The following is a 6710-nucleotide window of genomic DNA, read 5'->3' as shown; positions in this document are numbered from 1 at the left end:
AACTTTTGAAAACGATTTCACATTATCCTTGCCTCCACTTGGACCACTTCCCTTTTAGAAGTTTTCGATTTTAGTGAAATTACTTCACAATAATAATAGTTATAATAATTATAACTTATTTGATTCAATTTACATTTCTTTGAATTTGGCTTAGGTTTTGTAGTTTTTTCAACTGTTCAGAATTAATCTATCTTTTCTTTTCTTCCTTTTTTTTTTTTTTTTTTTTTTTTTTTCATGAAAACTTGAAATTAAATCATGACCGTTAAAAAAACAAAACATACTACAATTTTATTTTTTATTTTTTTAACATCTAAGCCAGATTGCTTAAATTAGACTGCATAAATGGGTCATGGATCCTTACAGGACAGACGCACAAGACGTGAATATTCAGCCATTTCACATGATCCTATTTCTTATAACCCACAGACACAGAAATAATTGAATTTAATAAGATTTTGATATCGTATTAAATGCGTAACAAAATGAGCTAAAAGTCCATCGGGTGAGTAGATGGGTGCACGAGGAATTTTCCAAGGTATATATATATATATATATAGTAGGTGTTGAATAAATATTATATGAAAGTGGAGAGCCAATGCAGGGCTCTAAATAAATGAAGAGAAATTCTAGAATAATAATAATAAAACACTACTGGCTATTGAAGTCACTTGAGCCTTACTCATTCCCAAAAGGCACCTCAAGAGAAGAGGTTTGCTCAAGGCTTATAAAGCCCACAACCCAGACATACCTTGGCAATGTGGGACTCTTAACACGCCCCCTCACGTGTGGCATCTTTTGGCCAAACACGTGTTCAACATCGGGAGGGAAAGCCCAACATTGTCCAAGGGCTTGTGGCTCTGATACCATATTGAAGTCACTTGAGCCTTACTCATTCCCAAAAGGCACCTCAAGAGAAGAGGTTTGCTCAAGGCTTATAAAGCCCACAACCCAAACATACCTTGGCAATGTTGAACTCTTAACACTGGCACACAGATATATACACAACTGATTTAATACTTTAATGATTTGGTGGGGTGTACGCAGATTAAACTTTGTTTACTTTTTCAAGATGAGCTGACAATGGAAGATCTCAATTTGCATGTGGCTTCCACCACCCTCCATTAAAGGATATATAAAGATGTGCACAATGTAATATTGTATTCTCCCTCTCGAAGAAATAAAAGAGATCAATTGAAAGATGGATTTGGATCCTCATTAATTTAATGTTTGGATTGCCAGCACTTCGAACAGCAAATGTAAGACCTTTTATGAGGTATCTTATCCCAACAAACGAGCAGGCTGCTCGAGACTTGCTCGGACAAGTGATCTCCATAAGAGCTCACTCATATTTGTTAGAAATCTCAATCATTTAAAGATATGGTTAACATTCAAGCAACCACTATGGCGTACAAATCTCATGCAACAGCTAATCAAGATCTCACTGCCGCAAAAAGAAAAAAAAATTTAAAAAAAACTTTGAGTATAAATGAGTCTAGCCCAAAATTTCACAACCTATATTTCAACACGGGAAATAAATAATGCAAGCAGCTCATCCATGACTGCACAGTTCTCAAGATTAATACATATAATTACAAGAAAAATCCTAACCTAACTGATATAGGCCATAGGAATTGCTTCCCTCAATAGCAAGGTCAGTGGCTTGTTTGGCAAAAACATGTACAGAACAGAGTAGTAGATTGTTAATTTTGGAATTAGTAAAAAGTGATGATGTGATATAAAAAGGTGAAAAAGTTTTGTTTTGTAGTGAATTTTTTTATTTGAATAGTAATAAAAAATTATTGATATGATATAAAAAGTGAAAATGTTTTGATATTAATTGATAGTAAGAAATATGAAAAAGTAAAAGAAAAAGTACATGAACAATACACGCATTACTGTGTACTGTTCTGTAACTTAACAAACAAGGCCAATTATGACGATGGTGCTGGTAAAAATGTTGAGCAGCCTCTCTTAAACAAGAAGGATCTATGGAGATCACATTGCGCATGTACTGCCGATCAGTTGAGACAATAGAGTGGTATAGAATCCATTTTGGGTTAACTCTGCATGATGGATATATTTTCAGACGAAATAAGAAAAGCTATTGCATGCGCACCACCAACCACATACCGACCAAACAATAAGACATTGTGAATGGAGCACAAAAAAGGAGAAAAAGCCATAGGGCTGCAGAGTGGATCAGGTAGGAAAAACAAAAGGTTAAATATATTTTAGCCCCTCAAACTACCACCCTTTCTCCGGATGGCCCCCCAAACTACCAATGCTTAGATTCTGGCCCCCCAAACTACCACTTTCTGATTTTTTAGCCTCATCCTTCTATCTATGCCGTTAATTCTAACATAAATTGGCCAAAAACCCAAAAATACCCCTCCCTTAACCGTGAGAATTTCAAAGTGTATGAGGGGTATTTTCGGAATTCTGTTTAGAATTGACGGCATAAATGGACGGATAAGGCCAAAAAATCATAAAGTGGTAGTTTGGAGGGACAGATATTGGATTAGATAACGTAGAAAACTTATCTATTGGATTAGATAACGTAGAAGACTTATCGGCTAGTGATAACACCGAAGTATCAGAGTTAGAGTAGGGCTCTTTCTCTATTGATAAACTCTAGACTAGTTGAGTTGTGATAAACTAGGTCTCTAGAGTTATAAGATAACTTAGAGAGTTTCTGTTTTAGTTAACTACATGTAAATCACATCTAGAGTTTTCTAGATGATTTGGTTCTCTATATATACAAACATACTGCAGTACATTCAAGTATGCAGATTATCCCAAATATCATGTAATTCTATATAGTACCAGAGCCATTGAAAGACAAACGTCTATGGCTATCCCAATTTCTGAAACTGAATCCACCCAAACCTCAAACCCACCTCCTATCTCCATCACTGTTACCCCTTCTGCACCATTACCACATATCCAAAATGTTCACCATCATATCTCAAAAAAAAACTCACCCAAGAAAACTATATCCTATAGCAATTCCTTATGGTTCCTTTCCTAGAGGGCCAAAACTTGTTCGGTTATGTTGATGGCACAATTCCGCAGCCTCCCCAATAGTACCTATGGCCTTCTCATTACCAATCCTACTCACTTATCCTGGTTTCATCAAGATCGAATGATCTTTAGTGCAATTATTTCCACCTTGTCCGTTGAAACCCTACCCCATGTAATCGGCCTCACTACATCTCGTGATGTCTGGACTACATTGGAAACATCATTTGCTGCTCAGTCTCAATCTCGTATTCTCCAACTTAAGCAGCAGCTCTCAAATCTGAAGAAAGGTGCTCAATCTGTCTCTGCCTATTTCCAGAAAGCTCAAGGCTTTGCCAACCTCCTGGTCGCTATTGGCAAGCCCATTGACAATTCTGAACTCATCTCACACATCCTTGCTGGCCTGGGTGTCGATTATGACCCCATTGTTACCTCTGTCACTACAAGGCAAGACTCGATCCCTCTCACTGATCTCTATGGCTACATGTTGTCCTATGAGCAGCGTCTTGAGGCCCACAAATCAGCACTTAAAGTCAACATCTCTACTGCCAACATGGCTCAACGGCAGAGCCATCCTATTCACGGAACAATCGTGGCCTCAACTTGGGCTATCGCAACTTCAACTTCTCTCGGGGCAGGGGGCGTGGCTGTGGTCGTGGACCACCTCAACAACATTTTTCTGGTCCTGGCCAATTCCAACGTCCGATCTATCATGTATGCCACAAGCAAGGCCACACAGTTGCAACCTGTTGGTATCGGTTTGAGCAAGGACATCAGGCAGAAAATTCCCCAATGAATGCCAACTTGGCTGCTGTCTCATCTGCATCAGATTCTCAATGGTATCATGACACTGGCTCCAATGTCCACCTCACTAATGATTTCTCCAATCTCAACATGCATGCTGAGAAGTACAATAGCAATGACCAGATCCGAGTAGGCATTGGGCAAGGTTTGCACAGTTCAAATTCTGGTCGTGGACTCTTACCCACTCCATCACGTAACTTTCACTTGTTTTCTGTCTTTCATGTTCCTCAAATACAGAAAAATCTTATCTCTGTTAATCAATTCACACTTGATAACAATGTCTTTATTGAATTCCATCCTACCTTTTTCTGTGTTAAGGACCTTCAAACTCGACAGCTCCTCCTCCAAAGCCTGAGTAAACTTGGCCTCTATCCATGGCCATCCTCTTCTTCTTCCCTGTCCAGGAGTCTTGCTGCCTTCATTGGTGAAAAGGTTCCCCTAGATCAGTGGCATCTCAGGCTTGGTCATTCTGCATCTCCCATTGTCAATCAAGTCGTTCAATTCTACAAGCTACCCGTGTCTCCAGCAAAGTTCTCCTCCGTATGCTCTCCATGTCAACAAGGGAAAAGTCACCGTTTCCATTTTAGTTATTCACCTTCAATTTCAAATAGTCCTCTCCAATTGTTGTTTCTTGACATTTGGGGCCCTGCCTCTGTAACTTCTGTAAACAACAACCGTTTTTATTTAAGTGTGGTTGATGATTTCAGCAAATATACATGGCTTTTCCCACTTGCATCTAAATCTGAAGTTTGTGCAACCTTTCTTCGTTTCAAACAACTTGTTGAAACATTCTTTAACACTAAAATCAAATCTGTTCAAAGTGATAATGGTGGTGAATTCCTCCCACTTCAACAATCCCTCAATTCCATGGGAGTCTCTTATAGGCTAAGCTGTCCTTACACCCATCATCAAATGGGAACCGTCGAAAGAAAACATTGCCACATAGTTGAAACTGGATTATCTCTTCTTGCTACGGCTAGTGTTCCATTTACCTTTTGGGATACAGCCTTTGAAACAGCAACCTACCTCATCAATCGACTTCCTTCTAAAGTCACCAAGAAAATGTCTCCTTATGAGTGTCTGTTTCACAGCATTCCCGATTACAAATACTTGAAAATTTTTGGTTGTGAATGCTGGCCATTTCTTCGACCATATAACTCCGCCAAACTTTCCTTTCGTTCCTCTTCTTGCGTGTTTATTGGATATAGCAAAAACCATCCTGGCTACAAATGCCTTCATATTCCTTCCGGTAAAGTTTACATTGCAAGACACGTTGTCTTCAATGAAAATAGTTTTCCATTCTTAACTTCAAAGTTAAAAACCTCCTCCTCCTCTCCTCAAATACCTTCATCTCTATTGGTTCCTTATGTCCCCTCATCAACTTCTCCAACCTCTGGGTCCTCTCAGAATACACCCAGTATTACTCCACCTTCATCAACCTCTGCATCATCTCCCATAGAACCTCTCACTACCTCTCCCATTCTTCAACCTACAGTCACTTCTGAATCTCCCTCTAGTTCCGAGTCAACTCCTTCACCTTAACCCCTGCCTATCCTTCCAGCTCGAGTCCAAGGCATGACCACACTGTCTCAGAATTTGATTCATAAACCTTACACATTCACTGATGGCAGAGTGAAGTATCCACCTCCTCAAGCTCTTACAGCCACTATAGCAGCACATGAAGATGAACCCACTTGCTATTCTCAAGCAAGTAAAAATCCTGAGTGGCGTGCAGCAATGAACAACGAATTTGATGCTCTTCTCAAAAATGGAACATGGTCCCTTGTTCCATTCTCCCCACAAATGAATGTCGTTGGTTCTAAATGGGTTTTCAGGATTAAAAGGAAAGCTAATGGGATATTGAACACTACAAGGCTCGTCTAGTAGCCAAAGGGTTTCATCAACAACCCGGGATTGACTTTGCAGAAACATATAGTCCAGTGGTTAAACCTATCACTATTCGTACTGTGTTGTCCATAGCTATTTCTGCAAGTTGGGAGATTCGACAAGTAGATGTCAGCAATGCCTTTCTCCATGGTCTTCTTCAAGAGACTGTATATATGGCTCAACCCCCTGGATTTCAGCATCCTCAATATCCAGCAGCTGTTTGCAAGCTACGTAAAGCCATCTATGGCTTAAAACAGGCACCACGTGCGTGGTTTTCACGCCTAAGTGCTCGGTTGATTGATCTGAAATTTACAAGCTCCAAGTCAGATTCATCATTATTTATCTACAAAGCTAAAGGGATCACCATCTTTGTGCTCATTTACGTTGACGACATCATCATTACCGGCTCACATCCAGAAACCATATCTCAGCTCATCAAAGATCTTCACGACTCCTTTGCACTCAAGGATCTCGGTCGTCTCAATTTCTTTCTTGGTGTTGAAGCTACATGGCACCCGGATGGTCTTCATCTTTCACAACAAAGATACATCCATGATCTTCTCACAAAGACAAATATGCTCCTTGCCAAACCGATATCTACTCCCTTGTCGGCCTCCACCACTCTCAGCCGGTTTGAAGGCTCAACCATCATAGACCCGACCTCATATCGGAGCACAGTAAGGTCTCTTCAATATCTATCTCTCACTCGACCTGACATTGCTTTCGCCGTCAACAAGGTCTCACAATTTATGCAAGATCCTAGGGACTCTCACTGGTCTGCAGTAAAGCGCATCCTGCGCTACTTGAAGTCCACAATCTCTCATACATTCTGCATCCACAAGAACTCCTCCAAGCAACTCACTGCCTACTCAGATTCAGATTGGGCCAGCTGTCCAGATGACAGGCGTTCCACCTCCGGCTATTGTGTTCTTCTTGGTAAAAATATTCTTTCATGGAGCTCCAAGAAGCAACCAACAGTTTCAAGCTCCAGTACTGAATCT

General features: G+C 40.1%; 1 pseudogene; it reads left to right on the top strand.

Moving 5' to 3' along the window:
• Positions 1–3379: 3379 nt before the first annotated feature.
• On the top strand, positions 3380–3478 carry LOC133869989 (small nucleolar RNA Z247; annotated as a pseudogene).
• Positions 3479–6710: the final 3232 nt, after the last annotated feature.

This window comes from Alnus glutinosa, chromosome 5, assembly GCF_958979055.1.
Source record: "Alnus glutinosa chromosome 5, dhAlnGlut1.1, whole genome shotgun sequence".
Lineage (NCBI taxonomy): Eukaryota > Viridiplantae > Streptophyta > Magnoliopsida > Fagales > Betulaceae > Alnus > Alnus glutinosa.
The sequence above is the reverse complement of the archived record's forward strand: the minus strand, read 5'-3'. Positions and strand labels throughout refer to the sequence as shown.